Source organism: Mauremys reevesii, linkage group 17, assembly GCF_016161935.1.
Source record: "Mauremys reevesii isolate NIE-2019 linkage group 17, ASM1616193v1, whole genome shotgun sequence".
Lineage (NCBI taxonomy): Eukaryota > Metazoa > Chordata > Testudines > Geoemydidae > Mauremys > Mauremys reevesii.
Genome location: NC_052639.1, coordinates 8,903,972 through 8,923,017, shown reverse-complemented (window position 1 = coordinate 8,923,017; position 19,046 = coordinate 8,903,972). Strand labels below are relative to the sequence as shown.

At 54.0% G+C, this 19,046-nt stretch overlaps 1 non-coding gene across 1 annotated transcript; it reads left to right on the top strand.

Moving 5' to 3' along the window:
* The first annotated feature begins 5,469 nt into the window (after positions 1 to 5,469).
* On the top strand, positions 5,470 to 5,561 carry TRNAI-UAU. The gene is given in 2 exon segments: positions 5,470 to 5,507; positions 5,526 to 5,561. It is a non-coding gene; the product is annotated as a tRNA-Ile (tRNA).
* Positions 5,562 to 19,046: the final 13,485 nt, after the last annotated feature.

The following is a 19,046-nucleotide window of genomic DNA, read 5'->3' as shown; positions in this document are numbered from 1 at the left end:
CAAGTCAGCGACTCCATGGGAGCTACGGGGCTGCAGAACCAACAGAGGAAAAATAGGTGCTCAGCGCCCACTGGCAACCAGCTCCCCCCCCCACTACAGGCCTTGCTGACAAGCTCCTCCTCTTCCCCTTCAGCCCCTCCCACCTGCCAGTGATCAGCTGTTCAGTGGGGTGCAGGAGGGGCTGGGCGGGGAGGAGGAGGAGAAGGGACAGTAAGAGGTGGGGGAGGGAGAGTAATGGGGCAGGAAGGGGCAGGGTGGGAAGAGATGGGACAGGGGTGGGGGCTTGGGGGAAAGGCCTGAGGAGGAACGGGGGGGCTTTGTCACAGATCCCTCTAGGGCCGGCCCTGAAGGGAAGCACCGACTATCACAATGACAATACAACTGACCAGCATTGCGGGGGAGGCTGAGGGAGATCCGCACTCACCAGGTCTCTTCTCTCCCCCACGGTGAGCCAGACACTGCTCTCCCCTGGCTCTCACTCTAGCAGCTGGACGCCAAGGAGCCATTTCCCCACAGGAAGTGCATCGAGTGCCCCTGTGGTGCTGGGGGGCTGGCGCTGCTGCTGCCTGTGGGGCTGGCAGGGGGGCTGATGTCTGCACAGACTCTCAGCTGCCAGGCTGGAGGGGGCACTTGGGACCTTACCAGACTGGCTCAGTGAAGACGGGGGGTTGACAGAGCAATACAGACGCTCTCCAGAGCACGGAGCAGCAGCCGCCCATGCAGCCAGGCAATGAGCATTTCCCACAGCCTGGAGCCGAGGGGGAGGCGGCAGCTGCTGTTCCAGCTCCTCGGGGACAGGCCCTGTCAGCCAACAGCCACTTCTTACTCCCCACAGCTAAGGGTGCCGGGTTCCTCCGGTGGGGGTGTGGAGCAGCCGTTCGTTTTCCTGTTCGCACTCCTCTGCGGTGTGAAAATCGGGGAAGGGAGGCAGAAGCCCCACTTCCCTCCCGACATGACACCCAGTGGGGGAAGCCAGGACAACAGGGCGGGGCGGCAAGTGGTGGCCAGACTCTCACCGCCAGGGTCTAGTCTAGCTCAGGGTCCAGCTCAACTTCCTCCCTGCACCACTGGCCCCCCAGTCCCCTTCCCCCACCAGGTCAACCCGGGCACTAGGGCAGGAATGGGATGAGGCAGCAAGTCAAGCTGAGCAAGGCAGGCAAAAGCGAGTCTTGTCTTCATGGGCCGCTCACAATGAAGTCCTTTTTGAGTGCGACTGCTGCAAAAACCTCCCGGGCAGAGAAGCAACAGGCCAAAATACTCTAACACAGCTGCCAAAGGAGCTCAGTTGGGAGAGCGTTAGACTGAAGATCTAAAGCAGCAAAGAATCCTGTGGCACCTTATAGACTAACAGATTTTGCAGCATGAGCTGTGGGTGAATACCCACTTCTTCAGTTGCATCCGAAGAAGTGGGTATTCACCCACGAAAGCTCATGCTGCAAAACGTCTGTTAGTCTATAAGGTGCCACAGGATTCTTTGCTGCTTTTACAGAACCAGACTAACACGGCTACCCCTCTGATACTTGAAGAGCTAAAGGTTCCCTGGTTCAATCCCAGGCTTTGGTAGGTCCTCTCATCCTTCTTTGTGCACTGGTGGCTTGTTTTCTGGGAGCACAGTTGTGCCTGCACCCATGGTAAGTCCCTGAGCTTGGGCTCTGCAATAGAAAAAGATACTGTGGGCATCTGCCCCTAGTTGGCTGGCCTGACCTTTAACAATGAAGGATGGGAACTGTCTCTCCTACATGAGTTATTGGTGGACCCAATATGGCAGGAAGAGAGTGAGGCAGGGTGACCCTCAGAATGGTGCCAGAGGGCTGCTGGGCAGTGACAGGCAGGAAAAGGGGATGAAAACTCCTCTGTGCAGCTGAGCAAGGGCAGTACCCTGGAAGGGGCATCTGTGAAAGTGGCCAGGTGGAAGGGATTTGGGGGCCCAGGAGGAGGTGCTTGATGTTCATTGGCTAGGAGCAGCTGGGCTTGGCCATGGTGGGTGTTCAGGAAATGCACATTAACAACACTAGGGTAGCTTGATGGGCAGAGGGTGATTGGTGGAAGGGCCCATCTCTCTGGTCCTCCAGGCCAGGGAAGAATGATGGGGTTGGAGTCGTGTTCTTCACATTCATGGTGTGAGTACAGAAGGCGCTGGAGCTCCCACCAGGGAGAGCATTACTGGGGGGCTTTGTGCTCCATGGCACGGGTTCTGGCTATATTAGTGTGTATGGTCCCCAGTTAAGGTGTAAAAGGAAAGTTCTATGAAGGAACTGGCTCCCTTCCTCTAGACTGCATGGTTTTTGGTGTCGGGGAGGGGTGTGTGAGGGATTTAAATTGTTGCACCGGCCTGAGGACTGCTGGTCCTGTTTTTCCAACCCTCAGAGGAAACTCTTCTATGATGAGCACTACCTGGCGCAGGTCTGTAGTGAGGTCGGCTTAGAGGACGTGTTTCTCCACAGTGGAACCAGTGGAGGGCGGGCGGTAGCCTCCTATTCCTCTGACCCGAGCTCACACCATCCGCAGAGGGGATACACCTTTCTGTGGGGACAGGCCAGGAGTCGCACTGACCGGATTTCCGTGAAGGAGAGCACGTCGACAGCCCAGTGCAGGGTGGTGCCAATGGACTGTTCGGATCACGCAGCTCTCACCGTGTGCTCAATGTGGGCAATTCCCTGACCCAGGGCAGAGGATATTGGAAGCTGAACATCCAGAGCTTGCAAGATAAAGGAGCAGGGGGGCGAGGCCTGGTGTTGTTGGCAGAACGGGAAAGCAGCAGAGGGTTCTATGGCAACCAGGGGGATTGATGCGAGTCGGTGAGTTGGCGGCTTTGTTCTGGCAGTTGGGGAAACACCACAACATTAAAGAAACCAGTGGTGCCAAGTCCTGTAGCATCATCTGTGGGATTTCCACAAGAGCATCCGGGCAGGGGAGCCAGTCAGCGTGTGACTGTACGATCGGATCAAGCGACAGCTGCCCGAGTTCCAGGAGATGAGGCTGCAGCTGGCCGATATGAGCAGGAGCACCGAGTGAAGGGAGGGGCGGCCTCCCCTGACATTTTTGCAGCCTGCAGGGAATGGAGACAAAGCAGGGGGATGCAGGGACTCAGGGCAGGACGCACAAATCCGGCAGTGCAGGACCACAGTCACTGGAGGAGGAGAGAGAGTCCTGTGAGAGGAAGCCTCTGGTGGGAAGCAATACGTGCAGAGTGAAAACCAGCTAGCTGAGAGTCACAGGGGTCTAGAAAATGAAATAGCAGCAGGTCCCATGGTGTAATGGGCAGCACTCAGGACTTTGAATCCTGGAATCTGAGTTCAACTCTCAATGGGACCTACTGGAGATAGGTTAGTTTACTGCAAAGCCCTGAGCCCAATGTGTTTGGCTACCCTTTCTCAGGGTGAACTAGAGTGAGTTTTTTCCCTCCTGCTGGGTGACTGATGCCCACTGGATATAGGTCTTTGGTCCAGCTGGTTCAATGGGCTGGCGGCTATAGGTAGGGGTCCTAGAACTTAACAGTCTGGCTAGAGATTCCTGTGGGTTGACCATATGGTTGTTTCTTGCTGCTTCACCTGATGCCCACAACTTTGGACCCTCCAGCTGCCACACTCTTCCTCTTGCCCACATGGCATTTAAAGGAAGGAGTTCCAGGGCCAGGCTTCATAGTCAGGGCTAGGCAGGAGGGAGGAAGAGTCCCAGGCTGGAGCCCAGCACCTCTGGGCACCTAGAGCAGAGGCGGCTGGTGCTGACAGCTCCAAGGGAAGCTTAAAAGCCACAGAGCAACCAAGGGCAGGGCAAGAGGAGGGGAGAACCATGCCTATGCGTGGCCAGCAGACAGCCACAGAGACACCCAGCCAGCCTGCTCCCTGCCATGTGGAACCCCCACTGAAGGCCACCCACAGACCAACATTCGTTCTGCGGCCAGCCAGCATCACAAGGTGGTTGGAAAGCAGGTGGGGCCTCTGACCCTTCCCACTCAGGGGGCTCCTTTTGGCAGTGGGGCAGGAGATATTTCCCCCAAGAGGCTTTTTCCCAGCTGCTGAGAAGCACAGAAGTACCCGGTGTTTGCTCTTGTGGTGAAAGGGGTTAATACATTTAGGCAGCCTGGCTAGCTCAGCTGGCAGCACCTCTGGCTCTTACTCTGAAGGTTGAAGTTACAGTTCCCTGTCTGGGTGCTTGGGGATCCTCTTCAACAATACAACACACAGTCTGCTTAAGCCCCCACCCAGTAACCTGGGGAAACTAACCCTGGCCACTGTGTGCCTCTAAGAGGTGATACTTTCCCCACTCACACGCACTGAGTGTAGAAAAGAAACTTTAAGAAAAAGGAGGAAAATCACCTTGTATTAACTTGGGAAAACACCACAATCAGGATTCATAACACAACACTATGAGCAAAACACCCCTCCCCCCCCAGTGCGCTGGGCAGTGGCCTTTTGCCTCGGGCTCCTAAATCCAGACACCAGAAGCTCTGTGGATGTGCCCCTCCCTTCACTGCACCTCACCCACAGCTGCTGTCCTGGGTCAGTGAAAACCCAGAGTTCACCTCTCACCTCCCGGGGGGAAAGCCCCTTTCTCCCTCCGCTGTCTGGCCACATTGCTGGCCACTTGCCGTTCCCCCCTGTCACCGCTCTGCTGGCCACCCTCTCTGCTCTGGAACGTCTTGTGGTCCCACCAGGAGCGGAACAGGCTCCCTAAAAGGAGTGGCCACCAAAGCCCGAACAGTAGCCCCATCCCTGCCACTCAACGCCACGCCCCTGCCCCACCCTTTCTCCCCAAGGCCCTGTGCCTACACTGGAGCATAGCTCAGGGGTTTGAGCATTGGCCTGCTAAGTCCAGGGTTGTGAGCTCAATCCTTGAGGAGGTCACTTAGGGATCTCAGGCAAAAATTGGTTCTGCTAGTAAAGGCAGGGGGCTAGGATTTGACCTTTCAAGGTCCTTTCCAATTCTAGGAGATTGGTATATCTCCAGTTATTACCTCCTCCCCTGAAGACCCTTCCTACTGCTCTCTACCTTGTCTTCTCCCACCTCCACTTGCCCTTACGGTCATTACAAAGTGGCAAGGCAGAGCCCTCCCATGTTTAAAAGCCCTGGGGTGTTGTTCCCCCCTGTTCAGGCACCCCTGGGGCCCTGCACTTCACACAGCTCTCCCTGATTTCAGCTGTTAGTGAGGGAGCCTCACTGCGAGCGCAGACTGGGCAGTTTCTTGCATGAGAGACACTGTCCCAAAGCAGGACTAATGCTTAGAGCTGGTTATCAGTGATTTCAGATCTGCTGGTCTGCAGCAAGACTCTCCATTGAGTCTTAACCAGCTCTGTTATTACACAGGGAAGAACAAAAGGGTCAAATGGGGCCTGGAACCTTTAAGAAGAATCCACCCCACCGAGTACAACACTTGTCGCTACCTGCTCTCAGCTCCATCGAGAATGTTTTGGGGTCACTCCTTGCCTGTATCAACCTAGGGGGTTTGGAGAAGCACAATTTACAGATGCACCAGTGGTGCAATTGGTTAGCGCACAGTACTTATAGGGCAGTGCTGAGGAGCTATGCTGAGGTTGTGAGTTCAAACCTCACCTGGAGCACTGGTTTTCATTAACCAAATGGCTTCACCCCCTTATTTGGCCCTGTGGAATGTAGAATTCTAGCCCTGGGGACACTGAGAAGGAGAGGACTCAAAAATGCCCCCTTCACTTATTACCTCCTCTCCAGAGTGCAGATGAGCATCTATAATCCTTTCTCTCCCCTCCACTCCCCCAGCCCCTTTGCCAGGATCCGTCAAGCAGAGCCTGGAGTCCTGCCCATCCTTGACCCCTGAGCCTGGAGGGAGAGGAGCAAGGAGCCATTGTTAGAGGGCTTTCCCTTCCCCCGCCCACTTTCCTGGCTCTTGTCACGCAGACAGCAAGCAGCAAAAGACCAGAAGACGGAAGCGCAGACAAAGTGACCTTTACTGGGGTTAGTTTCCAAGCAAGCAGATTCCGAAGCCCTTCACACCAGTCGGGCTTATCTCTATACACTGACAGAGTCTGTTCCACGTTGTTCCCTTCCCAGCTCTGACACCGCAGAGCGTTTACCCCACATCCCTACAGACAATTCTTTCCTGGGTGTCTGGCGGGTGAGTCCTGCCCACACGCTCAGGGTTTAGCTGATCGCCATATTTGGGGTCAAGAAGGAATTTTCCTCCAGGGCAGGTTGGCAGAGACCCTGGGGTGGTTTCACCTTCCTCTGCAGCATGGGGCACGGGTCACTTGCTGGAGGATTCTCTGCACCTTGAAGTCTTTAAAAAACGAGTTGAGGACTTCGCTAGCTCAGACATAGGCCAGGGGTTTGTTACAGGAGTGGGTGGGTGAGAGTCTGTGGCCTGCGTTGTGCAGGAGGTCGGACTAGACGATCACAATGGTCCCTTCTGACCTTAAAGTCGATGAGTCTATGAGCTCTGACACTGCAGAGTGTTTACCCCACGTCCCCCTTCCCAGCTCTGACACCGCAGAGCCTTGTCTGTGTCCCTGTTCCCCGTTCCCTATTCCCATCCCCCCCGTTAGCATGATTCCAATTTCCTCTTCCACTTCCGGTCTGACCCCAGTTTACACAGTAATAGTCTCAGCTAGACCTTAACCAATCATTGTAACTAACCAATTCTAACCTATTGTAACAGAATTCTCTAACCAATTACATCCCACTCCCCTAATTAACTTACACCCAGCAAAATTAACTCGGCAGCAGCCAGAAACAATCAGAGAACCAGACAGATGACAATAGAAAAGTGGGGGCCGGAAAGACAAACCCTACAGAAATGAGGGTTTCACAACCACAACCATTGAGAAGGGATTTCGTGCCAGACCGGATGCTCCCTTAAGATCTGTTTCGTTATCTGCTGGTGATGGGCACTATCGGGACAGGATCGTCTGGCTAACAGCCCAACCCCACCTTAGTTCAGTGTGACGGGTTTGGGAGGTGAGGATGGGACCGTTCGCTTCCCAGCTTATGGCTGCCCCTGCTGCTTAGCCAAAGGCCTTAGCCTACAAACAAGGGCTCAGACTCTCCTAGGGAGAGAAGGCCCAGACACAGGCAGACTGGGATTTTGGGTCTTTGTTTTATACCCCTGTCACTAGCTAAGTGATAAAAATACACCTAAGTTCTTACAGTCTAGGCCTGTACAGGCAGCCTGAATATCTCTATTCTAACAGCCATCGGTCCCTGTGGGAAAATGATCTATTCAGGGTTGTCCCTAGACATTTTGGTGCCCTACACAGCACCCCCGTCCCCCAGCCCGAGCTGGCAGAGCGGAGCAGGCTGGGGCCAGGTCACTCCACTTCCCGCTGCCCGGTAATTGCAGGGCAGGCCCGACCCCACACTCACGGGGCGGCGGGAAGTGGAGTGATCCGGCCCCAGCCTGCTGCACTCTGCTCCCAGCCTTGGAACTTGGTGGAGTGGGGGAAATGCCCCCCAGCACTCACCAGTGGTGCGGCTGGGAGCTGGTGGAGCAGAGCAGGCTGGGGCCAGGTCGTTCTACTTCCCACTGCCCGGTGAGTGCCGGGTGCGCCTGATCCCTCCTGCAGTCTACCGGGATGTAGCTCAGGGAAGGGGCAGAGTGGGGGGTATGGGATGGAGCAGGGGTGGGAAAAGGGGTGGGGCAGACCGGGGGCTGTGGGAAGAGGCGGAGCAGGGGCAGGGGCAGCTTTCCTGGCCGGCTCAGCCAGCCGGGGGATCGGGTTCCCCGCTGGAGAAGTATGCAGCTGCGTAGGGCACCAAGAAATTTGGGGCAATTTGGTGCCTCCACGTCCCTTAACCAGGCAGTGTCCCTGTAGTGTAGGCTGTCTGCATAGGTCCTTCTCAATCTTTCTCACCCTCTTGCCTTGAGTCTCCTCTGTCTCTGCTTTCTAAGCACAGACTAACTCTGGCTGTTCAGAGGAGGGCAGGACCATGCCTATGCGTGGCCAGCAGACAGCGACAAAGACCCCAGCCAGCCTGCTCCCTGCCATGCCAAACACTCCACTGAAGGCCACCCACAACTCTCACCATAGGCTCTGACATCACGGAATCTCCCCCCCAAGACAGAAAGTAGGAGCCCCTCCCTTCATGTGGCACCCACCAGACACCCACTCATGGTTGCAAGGAGACCCCCCTGCACAGCTCCCTGCTATGAGGGGCTGGGGGTGCCCAGCCAGGGTCAGGAGGTGAGATGGGGATGCAGTGGCAGGAAAGGGGCAGAGCTGGGGGTGGTGCCAGGTCTGGTGCTGGCTACACGGGGAAAAACCACACTGCTCCCCCATAACACACACACACACACACACAACTCCTGGTCTTGGGAGGGGAACAGGAGAAAGGACAAAAGAAGCAAGTGTAGGAAAAACTCAGTTCACTTTTCTTTTGATTGGCAAAATCAAATACTTTATTGTTTCTCTGGTAATTACAATGGGGAGGAGGTGCTGGGTTTTAGGGTAGCTGATGCGGACAGGTCTCTCAACTAGTAGGCAATTGCAGCAAGCCTTTACATGCAGTGGTACAGACAATAACTAGCAATAATACAGACAATGAAACAACAGCTGCATTTTGTTTATCATAAGCCATCCCATGCTATCTTGTTTTTCTCCACTCCTGAAGACACCACTCTGCATGTTGGTTATCTGGTTGCAGGTCATGTGCTTTTACTGATTTCTTTCCTCTCGCCTCCACCGTCCTCGCTACCACTGCAGAGTCTCACGTCATTGGGGTTACAGTGTGGCCTGACTTTTGCTAACTATTAGCTTGACTCTTGCTAACTGACTGACATGCATTAAGATCCCCTTCAAATCCTTGTTAATTCTTTCCTGCTTCCACACAAGAGACAAAGAGAAAGGAGGGATGGAGGAAAAGGTGAAAGCAAAAGGACAAACCCCAATGTCCCCAGTGATTCTAAGGGACAAAATCCCAGGTGCAGAATAAAATTCTGCCTCCTTAAGATCGTGTTTTCCATGCCTAGAATTCAACTGTCATCTGATGGATCAGACTGAACAGGCTTCAAGCCTCAAGAGGCTCTTACGCTTCTAAACAGGGACGGCTGTTTTCTAGTAAAATCAGGAAGGCTGGAAGGAGAAAAGAGTGAAGGAGGAGGTCCTCCTGGCTCTCACGTCCGTGAACCCAGATACTCTCAGTCCTCAAGAGGCCTGGAGAGGAGACTTGCTGAAGCAAAGCCACAGGGTCTCTGGGGTTTCCCTGGCCTCCCCTGTCACTGCCTGGGTGATGACATCTCTCTGTGAGGTCACCACCTCCCCACCACCTTTGACCAATAATCCCACAGGAGTCTTGCAAAAGGCCTTTGTGATGTCACTGCCACACCCCTCCCTTGCTGTGCTAATGCTCCTTACTTACCTGCCCAGGTAACTGGAGGTTTGAGCTACTCACTGTGATCCCACTCCAAGGAGGCGTGCGTTCTAGGAAACAAGCCGGCTAGACAGGAAAACATCAGACACTGCTCCCAATGCTACACTCAATTTTTCAGGAATTAGTCGACTTTATGGCCAGAAGGGACCATTAGAGCATCTAATCTGACCCATTTGCATATCTAAGGCCTCCTGTATGACACAAGAGCTACTTTTGGAATCAAACACATTCCAGAAAGGCATCTAGCTTCATTAAATGACATCAGGAGATGGAGAATCCACTACTTTCCTTGGTAGCTTGTTCCTGTGAAGGTAGAAACATCCTCGCTGGTTAATTTTTGTGCCTTAATTGTAATAATGAATTTGTCTCCTTTTCACCTTCCAGCCATTGGGTCTTGTTATGCCTTTCTCTACTGAGATTAAAAGAGCCATACTATACCCAATCTTTTCTCTCCATTAAGGCACTTCCAACACTTCCAATAGAAGCTCACCTTTCAATCTTGTTTTGATAAGCTAAACAGGTTGAGCTCTGTTCAATAGCTCCACTAGAAGGCATTTTTTCTCCCAGCCCTCAGAACATTTGGTGGCTCTTTGCTGCCCACAGCTCCAATTCTCACAACATCTTTTTCAAAATGACAGCACCAAAACTTGGAGGCAGTATTCCAATATCCAGTCTCACTGTTTGCCGTATCACCCTCCTATCACATTATTGACCATAATCTGTAACTGTATAAGATCACCGTTAGGACCACTGCTCTATATTTGCAGCCAATATTGTAGAAAGGTTGTCGTGTAAGGATGTCTATGGAGAGAGTTCTGATTGGCTGATTATAATTATGCTATCTCTAGATGTGTATCATTTCTGTAGTTGACGATTATGAATCTTGGCTCTGTGCTGCCCGTGATTTCAAACTTGTGCTCTAGCTTCCAGGAAACACCCCAGACAAGTTGGTGTCAGTCTCTGTCTAGCCTGTTTGATGGCTCATTTGTTAAATGTGTTGATGGCCCATTGTTAAATGCTGCTATATTACTGATCATTATTCTGCCAAGCGGTCCCATATTATAGTTACCTCTTGGACAGATCCTACACTCCACTCAGGACTAAATGAGAGTTGCTTCTCTCCCTTGCGAGTTCTTATATCAGCTGCTCTAAGAAACAGTCATTTTAAAGTATCGAGAAATTTTGTCTCTGCATTTTTGTCCTGAAGTGACATGTACTCCAGTCACTATGAGGATAATTGAAATCTCCCACTATTATGGAGTTCTTTATTTTGATAGCCTCTCTAATCTCCCTTTGCATTTCATCCTCACTATCACTGTCTTTGACAGGTGGTCGATAATAGATCTCTATTGTTATATTCTTATTAGAGCATGGAATTACTATCCATAGAAATTCTATGGAACATGCGGTTTCATTTAAGATTTTTACTTCATTTGAGTCTACATTTTCTTTTACATACACTGCCACTCCCCTCCCCACCCCCTGAATATGACCTGCTCTGACCTTCAGATGTATTTTGTACCCTGGAATGATTGTGTCCCATTGATTATCCTCACTCCACCAGGTTTCTGTGATGCCTATTATGTCAATATCCTCTTTTAACACGAGGCACTCTAATTCACCCATCTTATTATTTACACTTCTAGCATTTGTGTACACGCCTTTAAAACTTGTCAGTGTTTATTTGTCTGCCCTCTTCTGATGTGTCAGATTCTTTTGTGTGTGAATGCTTCTCGTCTGATCTGGCCCCTACTTTATCCTCTTCCAGCCTCTCTTGCTGACTAAAACTAGAAAAATCTCTATCACTACACTCTCCTCTAAGAGAAGTCTCTGTCCGATCCACGTGCTCCTCTGCAGCCATTGGCTTCCCCCCCATCTCTTAGTTTAAAAACCGCTCTGCAACCTTTTTAATGTTAAGTGCCAGCAGTCTAGATCCACTTTGGTTTAGGTGGAGCCCATTCTTCCTGTATAGGCTCCCCCCCCCCCGCAAAGTTTCCCCGGGTCCTGATAAATATAAACCCCATCTCTCTACACCATCATCTCATCCACGCATTGAGACTCCGAAGCTCTGCCTGCTTACCTGGACCTGCGCATGGAACTGGGAGCATTTCTGAGAATGCCACCATAGAGTCCTGGATTTCAGCTCTTTTTCTGCCTAACAGATTAAATTTGGCCTCCAGGACATCTCACCTACCCTTCCCTATGTCATTGGTATCTACATGTACCATGACCACTGGCTCCTCCCCAGCACTACACATAAATCTATCTAGATGCTGAGAAATCCATAACCTCGCACCAGGCAGGCAAGTCACCATCACGGTTCTCCCGGTCATCACAAACCCAGATATCCTTGTTTCTAATGATCAAATCTCCTATTACTAACAGCTGCCTTTTCATAATGAGTGGAGTTCCCTCCCGCGTGAGGTAACACCTCAGTGCAGGCTCTTCCAGATAGTGTTGGGGTGAGGTCCCAACTATGAGAAGCTTTCCCTCTGCTCCCGTTGGCTGCTCTCATTCCTGGGCCTTCATCCTCCTCAACAGTGCGGGGGCTGTCTGACCGAGTTGGGACAATTCTATAGTGTCCCGGAAAGCCTCATCAACATACTTCTCTGCCTCCTTAGCTCCTCCAGTTCAACACCCTGGCCTCCAAAGCCTCCACCACGGTCTCTGAGGGCCAGGGCGCCTGCACCAAATGCACACATACATACGTGACATAAGAACGGCCGTACCGGGTCAGATCCAAAGGTCCATCTAGCCCAGTATCCTGTCCGTCTAGCCCAGTATCCAGTGGCCAATGCCAGGTGCCCCAGAGGGAGTGAACCTAACAGGCAATGATCAAGTGATCTCTCTCCTGCCATCCATCTCCATCGTCTGACAAACAGAGGCTAGGGACACCATTCCATACCCATCCTGGCTAATAGCCATTGATGGACTTAACCACCATGAATTTATCCAGTTCTCTTTTAAACGCTGTTATAGTCCTAGACTTCACAACCTCCTCAGGCAAGGAGTTCCACAAGTTGACTGTGCGCTGCGTGAAGAAGAACTTCCTTTTATTTTCTTTAAATCTGCTGCCTATTAATTTCATCTGGTGACCCCTAGGAAGCTTCTGTTGATTATGCTGCACTTAACCCTCAGTTTTATTTGAGCAAACAGGAGATATTTGACACTGTGCGATACGGCTCCTGTGCTCTGTTCCCAAAGTGTTCTGCAGCAGGGGAGGGTCTGTGGCAGTGTGTGTGTCACTGGCATATTGGGGTGATGCTGAAACAGGGCAGAGTAGAGGTGGCATTGTGGGGCTGGCGTAAATCTTCTCTCTCCATTTCCCCTTCCAAGAACCGAGGGGACAGTAACCCTTACCCAGTGAGGTCACATTCTCATAAGAACATAAGAAAGGCCGTACCGGGTCAGACCAAAGGTCCATCTAGCCCAGTATCTGTCTACCGACAGTGGCCAATGCCAGGTGCCCCAGAGGGTGTGAACCTAACAGGCAATGATCAAGTGATCTTCCTCCTGCCATCCATCTCCATCCTCTGATGAACAGAGGCTAGGGACACCATTCTTACCCATCCTGGCTAATAGCCATTTATGGACTTAGCCACCATGAATTTATCCAGTCCCCTTTTAAACATTGTTATAGTTCTAGCCTTCACAACCTCCTCAGGTAAGGAGTTCCACAAGTTGACTGTGCGCTGCGTGAAGAAGAACTTCCTTTTATTTGTTTTAAACCTGCTGCCTATTAATTTCATTTGGTGACCCCTAGTTCTTGTATTATGGGAATAAGTAAATAACTTCTCCTTATCCACTTTCTCAACATCACTCATGATTTTATATCTCTATCATATCCCCCCTTAGTCTCCTCTTTTCCAAGCTAAAGAGTCCTAGGCTCTTTAATCTTTCCTCGTATGTGACCCTCTCCAAACCCCTAATCATTTTAGTTGCCCTTTTCTGAATCTTTCTAGTGCTAGAATAGTTCTTCTGCATGACATCCCAGTAGAGGGCTCTCTGAGTGGGGTCCAGCAGAGCCCACTCTTCACTGGTGAAATACAAAGCCACCTCCTCGAAGGTCACCAGCCCCTGAAAGAGCGAAAGGCCAACACTCAATACCTGCTGCCCCATTCACAGCCCCACTACTTGTGAGGAGAAGAGCCCATCAAAGGGAAGCCCTGGGTGGCTTGCAGTCAACAAAGTCCCACCCCCACCCTGGTCAGAGCATCCAGGAAACATCAGAGTGAGGGGACAAAGAGAGAGCCCCTTATCTCTCCCAGCAGATCCATCACACACCTACTAGCCACAGACTGATAGAGGAGAGGAGCCCTAGCAGGGACCAGGAGAGCTCCTGGTAGGAAGCCCAACACCCTCCTCATTGTGAGGAGCTGGATATGAAGGGAGGAATCTCCCTAACCTCACTGGTGGGTGCCCCTTCATATCTCACAGCAGCCACTGGTTAGTCGGGTCAGGCTCCAGCACTATGAGTCTGGTCAGTTTTCCCAGCCCCATTCACGTGGGTTATTTTCTGCTCCACAGACTAGAGCATTTACACCTCTGAACCTCATGGGTCTGTTCCTAGAATCTAGGCCACTTATTAAACAACTCCCAGCAGGTTTGTCACACCCTGTCCTCCCTTTCTCCACCCTGTGCATTTCCTGCCCCGCGCCAACCTCCAAACCAGACTGTGCAAACCTTCCCAACTCCACTGTATTTGCTGTCCCTCTTCCTCCTGTAGGAACCCACCAACCCCCCCTCAAAAAAATAATCCCTACCTGAGCTGGCTCCACTGCAGCCATTTCTCTTCCCTGTGTCATGGGAGGATGGGATGAGCTGGAGAAAAACATGGACGTCATTCTGCAGCCTGGCAGGGCAAGAAGGGCAGTTGTGGAGGTTTCAGAACAGGCTTTAGTTAATTTCACATCACAAGTCCCCAGGCCCTTTCCTGCACACAGACATCGTAGACTCCGCCATGCTGGGTACATGCTTTATCTCGTTAGTACTGTGTAGACCTGGCCCCTCCTGCCAGGCTAAGCCCACAGAGACATTTTTAACCTCCCTTCTCCCTCCTCACCCCGTAACAAAGTCTCTGAACACAAGGCTAGAAAAGAGCAGAACCAAAGGAGTCACTGTGGGGATTGCCTCAGACAGTGACCCCAGGGCCGCCCCACCCCAGCCGGGGGAATATGGAGTCCAGAACTGGTTTCTCCTCTGTCTGAGCCTTTTCTTGTTCACTGGAAAGTGGTTCTGCCCAGGGATGCTGCCATACATGTGTCTGGGTGGACTAGAGAGCTGGAAATCTCTCCCCCCACTCATTTCTCCCACTGCCCCTTTCAGTGTCTCCTCCCCAGTCCTCTCTGCCTGCCCCTCTGGCTGGGACAGTCCCATTCCTGGAGGCTTTGATTTCCCAGGGCTGGATTTTCTCCTGGCAACTACTAATGGGAGGAGAAATGGGGGGGAGGGGGCTGTTTGCGCAGAGTCACTTTCTTGCCAGTCCCCAGCACTTTTCCTGAGGTCTGTTACCTGGAGTCTGTGGTAGAATTTGTATTAACAGGGCCCAGGGCTGCCCTAGGGGGCTAGGACGAGCGGAGAAAGTCATCACTTTGGCAGGGTAGAAAAGAAGCTTTAATTAAGGTCACTTCCCAGCAGAGAGGCCCCACTGGGGGAGCAGCAGCTGCTAAGCCTGGTCTCCCAGATCACAATGGAGGCTGCAGCATCTGACCCAGGAAGCTGAACCCCAGTATCCTGAGCAGAGAGGGACAGAGCGTTTGAGCAGCTTCCCTGCTTTAGCTCTCTGGGGAGGGCAGCTAATGAGAGCCCCTCCTCAGAGGGAGAATTGCTGATCTCAGTTGCCCCACTGTCCATCCGGAGTCACTCCTTGTCTTTCCATGCAGTGACTCTGGATTAACAATGGTCTCAATGAAACCAGATTTCAGGAAGAATGAGTCCAGAACGCTGTGGAAGAGACCATTGTGTGGCATTTCTAGCCCCTTCCCACCTGCCTCACCCCCCGGATCTAGGACAAGGACTGGGGGCATGAATAGTCCCTGCGGGACCAGAAGTTCCTGCAGTTTTCAAGAGGGGAGAAAAGAAAAATCTGTGATTTCACCTGACAGTGTTTGGTAAGTGGATAGAAAGTTACCAGGGTGAGTGGGCCTGGCTGGGGGCTGCCTGGCCGCGCTTGGAGCCAGGATTGTGGCACAAACTGATCCGGGAGCAGGATCAGGGTTAGTAGCAGCCCCCAGACACCCCCCAGTACCCAGACCCCACAGCCGGGGCCCCAGACACCCCCAGAGCCCCAGCCAGGGTCCTGCCAGATCTTCCCTGGCCCCCAGTCCCCAGAGCCCCTGGCCAGGGGCCCAGACACCCCCAGAGCCCCAGCCAGGGACCTGCCAGATCTTCCCTGGCCCCCAGTCCCCAGAGCCCCTGGGCCCCAGAAACCCCCACAGCCCCCCCCAGCCCCAGGGAGAGCTGGACACTGCCGAAGGGGAGAGAAATGGGGCACAGCCGGGGGCAGGGAACTTCTCAGGGGTGGGTGTAGGGGGGTCACCATGGGGGCTGCTCGTGGCTCTAGGGAGAAAGGGGGCAGGGCGGGGGGGGGCGGGGGGTCCCCACGGGGGGGGCAGCGGTAAATCCGAGGGGGTCTCAGCCCCCCCCTTTCTCTCCCCGCTCCCCGGGGGTCACCGGCTCCTCCCCCCCCGGCCATGTCCGGGCTGCACCGACACTTCCCCCCCCCCGCCCCTTTCCCAGCCCCGCGCCGGGACCTGGAGGCTGCAGCTCCGCAGCGGGGGCGGGGCCCAGGCCGGGCACGGGGGGGTTAATGAAGGTCTCTCCCGCCGCGATCTGCGCATGCCCAGAGCACAACGGCACAAACCTCCGGCCCGGGAGAGGCTCCAACGGCCCCGCACGAGCCAGGCAGAACCGCAGTGACCCAGACGCGTCCGCGCCCCGGCTCCGCCTCCGCAGACGACGTCACTTCCGCTCCAGGGAGAGCGCGGAACTACATCTCCCAGCCTGCCCCGGGGCCGCGTCCGCCCTCCCCTGCCCGGGTGAGGGAGGGGTCAGTAGCTGAAACTGCGCATGCTCCCTGCGAGCCCCGCTGGGGGCGGGAGAATAAAGCTGCTGCTGCCGCCTCCGTGCGAGTGAGAGACCCCGGGGGGGGGGGCGGGCACGTGACTCTGCCCCGGGGAACCTGGGAGAAGCCTCGGAGCCGCCTCGGCCCTGCTGGGAACGGGGGGATGGAGCCGGGGCCCGGCGGGGTATGAAATCGCTCCCCGTAGCACTGCGCATGCTCAGTAACAGCCGCTGAAGCCGCTGCCCTTCCCCTGCCCGTATCAGGCGGAACGTTCCGCCGGGCGCTGGTTCCAGGGGCGGGGGCTGAGCGGGGTCAGGCAGCTGGAGGGGTTGTGGGGCTAACAGGCACAATCCGGGCTGGGAGTTTGAGCTGTGGGGCAGGGGTCAGGCAGCTGGAGGCGGGGTTGTGGGGGGCTAACGGGCACAATCCGGGCTGGGGAGTTGAGCTGTGGGGGGGGGTCAGGCAGCTGGAGGCGGGGTTGTGGGGGCTAACGGGCACAATCCGGGCTGGGGAGTTGAGCTGTGGGGGCGGGGTCAGGCAGCTGGAGGCGGGGTTGTGGGGGCTAACGGGCACAATCCGGGCTGGGGGTCAGGCAGCTGGAGGCGGGGTTGTGGGGGCTAACGGGCACAATCCGGGCTGGGGAGTTGAGCTGTGGGGCGGGGGGGGAGTCGGGGTTTCACGGGGGGGTCATTGGGGCGGGTAATTTGAACTGTTTTGTGCAGCCAGGAAGCTCCCCTGGGTTGGGGTCAGTTCACTGAATCCTCCCGTGTTTGTGCCACTTCCTCCCTCATACAAAGTCTGTCAAGTCTCCCCCCTTCAGGGCCGGCTCCAGACCCAGCGCGCCAAGCACGCGCGTGAGGCGGCGTCCCGCGGGAGGGCGGCAGGCGGGGAAATCCTACAGCCGCCCCCGCCCCCCTTTCTCTCGTTATCTCACGTGGCTCTAAAATCCAGGGAGATTCCCCAATGATCAGCTCTCTGATCTCCCCCGATAGTGCCCTTGTCTCTCCATACTTCTCAAGTGTTAATTTAAAATCTCCCCGATGGGGGGGTCCCCCCCCCCGTTTTACCTGCAGCGATTTGTCCTTGTCCGGATGGGAAATTGTTGCCCTGGGTCAGTCCCCAGCACGTGGCTGCCCCTGGCGTGGGGGGGAGGGGTGAGATGCCGGTTCTCTGCCAGGGCGGGGACGGGAGGGGCACGTGTCCCCCGTGGGGGCTGCCCGGACCCCGGTTTCCCAATCCCAGTTACTGCCCCCAACTACCAACACCGTTGTCCCCAGTCACCTGCCCATCCCCCACTGCTGCCCCCTTCCCTCCTCCAGGGACCTGCCAGCTCCCCCCCCGCCCTTTGCCCTCTTAAAGCAGCTCCTCACAGGGCTCCCTGCTGCCTGTGGGGGTGGGAGGAACCATCACTTTGGGTATGGCTACACTTACAAATCTGCAGTGCTGGTAGTTGCAGCGCAGGTCGTCCAGCTGTGCAGGGCCAGCGCTGGTGTGTGGCCACACTCACAGCTACCAGCGCTGCAGTGTGGCCACATTTGTAGCATTTGCAGCGCTGTTGGGAGTGATGAATTATGGGCAGCTATCCCAGCATTCAAGTGGCAGCAACGTGCTTTTCAAAAGAGGGGGGGGTGGGGCAGTGTGACAGGGACGGGGGGGGGGAGAGAGAGAGAGTGGATTTTTGGAACCGACACTGGGCAAAATCAGAAAATTTTCCCACCCCCTTACTGTTAACTGCAAACAACCTGCATCCAACATACTCCCTTGCCCCCCTCTGCCCCTCCCCGTTTCTCTCAAGCAAAGCAAACACTCAACCCCTGCAGTGGTTATCTCATTTCATTGTTGACAGTAGTTACAGATTAATGACAGCAAACAGGAGCTATGTTTGAAGCAGCTCCCGGGAGCCCGGAGCTCCGAATTGACAACAAAACAAAGAGAGGCTGCATAACAAAACAAAGGGAATAATTTAGTTAAAAGCATTCTGGGATACTCCTTATACCCTGGAGGCCAATAACAGCGCTGGTGAGTGTCCACACTTGATGACCAGCGCTGCAGAACCAGCGCTGCAACCCTTATACCCCAAGCAGACCTGGGTGTACGGCCAGCGCTGCAGCCAGGGAGTTGCAGCGTTGGTTGTGCCCTGCAAGTGTGGACAGGGTGTAATTGCAGCGCTGGAAAGCCTCTACCAGCGCTGCAACTTGCAAGTGTAGCCAAGCCCTTTGTGTATATGTATTGGATAGTAATATAAAATCCAGTCCCCCTTTTCCCTCTAGTTATTTAACAGCAACATAAAATCCCCTCAGATCTCGGTGGTGTTCATAGACTATCAGGATTGGAAGGGACCTCAGGAGGTATCTAGTCCAACCCGCTGCTCAAAACAAGAGCAATCCCCAGATTTTTATCCCAGTTCCCTAAATGGCCCCCTCAAGGATTGAACTCACAACCCTGGGTTTATGAGCTCAATGCTCCAACCACTGAGCTATCCCTCCCCCTTCTCTCATGTTATCAATTGCGTAGTTTCTGATATATATTCTCTGCAAATCTAAAAATTATCCTAAGCCCCACTTTTTCTCTAATTGTCTATTTCTAATTGACTATGGCCTGAGATTTTTCCCTGTCTCTCTAATTATAAAATACTAAGAAAATC